Source organism: Myotis brandtii, unplaced genomic scaffold, assembly GCF_000412655.1.
Source record: "Myotis brandtii unplaced genomic scaffold, ASM41265v1 scaffold266, whole genome shotgun sequence".
NCBI lineage: Eukaryota > Metazoa > Chordata > Mammalia > Chiroptera > Vespertilionidae > Myotis > Myotis brandtii.
This window is the reverse complement of record NW_005360124.1, coordinates 12,890,244-12,891,512: the sequence shown is the minus strand read 5'-3', so window position 1 is coordinate 12,891,512 and position 1,269 is coordinate 12,890,244. Positions and strand designations below refer to the sequence as shown.

At 49.8% G+C, this 1,269-nt stretch overlaps 1 pseudogene; it reads left to right on the top strand.

Annotated features, from left to right (window-relative positions):
• Nucleotides 1–220: 220 nt before the first annotated feature.
• On the top strand, nt 221–1,267 carry LOC102242450 (annotated as a pseudogene).
• The last annotated feature ends 2 nt before the right edge of the window (nt 1,268–1,269 follow it).

Sequence of the window (1,269 nt, the reverse complement as noted above, 5' to 3'; positions counted from 1 at the left end):
CTCCGCCGCCCCCACTCCTGCCCCCGCCCCCACAAGGCTCCACCAGTGACTCGTTGCACCCGATTCTCTCCCCTTCGTTCCCTGCCAACCGCAATCATTGACGCTATGTTGGGCTATTTGAGTGACCGAGACCGACCACTGGCCTGTAGGTGAGCAGCTCAGGCTCCTATCATCGCCGTCTCTCCGCCGCCCCCACTCCCGCCCCTGCCCCCACAAGGCTCCACCAGTGACTCGTTGCATCCGATTCTCTCCACTTCGTTCCCCGCCAACCGCAATCATTGACGCCATGTCAGGCTATTCGAGTGACCGAGACCGAGGCCAGGATCGAGGGTTTGGTGCACCTGGATTTGGAGGAAGTAGGGCAGGGCCTCTATCAGGAAAGAAGTTTGGAAACCCTGGGGAGAAACTAGTTAAAAAGCAGTGGAATCTTGATGAGCTGCCCAAATTTGAGAAGAATTTTTACCAAGAACACCCTGATTTGGCCAGGCGCACAGCGCAAGAGGTCGAGACATACAGAAGAAGCAAGGAAATCACAGTTAGAGGACACAACTGCCCAAAGCCCGTTCTGAATTTTTATGAAGCAAACTTCCCTGCAAACATCATGGATGCGATTGCAAGACAGAACTTTACTGAACCCACTGCTATTCAAGCTCAGGGATGGCCGGTTGCTCTAAGTGGATTGGATATGGTTGGAGTAGCACAGACTGGATCTGGGAAAACATTGTCTTATTTGCTGCCTGCCATTGTCCACATCAATCATCAGCCGTTCCTAGAGAGAGGTGATGGACCTATTTGCTTGGTGCTGGCACCAACTCGGGAACTGGCCCAGCAGGTGCAGCAAGTGGCTGCTGAATACTGTAGAGCATGCCGATTGAAGTCTACTTGCATCTATGGTGGTGCTCCCAAGGGACCACAAATACGAGATTTGGAGAGAGGTGTGGAGATCTGTATTGCAACACCTGGAAGACTGATTGACTTTTTAGAGTGTGGAAAAACAAATCTGAGAAGAACCACCTACCTTGTCCTTGATGAAGCAGATAGAATGCTTGATATGGGTTTCGAACCCCAAATAAGAAAGATTGTGGATCAGATAAGACCTGACAGGCAAACCCTAATGTGGAGTGCAACTTGGCCAAAAGAAGTAAGACAGCTTGCTGAAGATTTCCTGAAAGACTATATTCATATAAACATTGGTGCACTGGAACTGAGTGCAAACCACAACATTCTTCAGATTGTGGATGTGTGTCATGATGTAGAAAAGGATGAAAA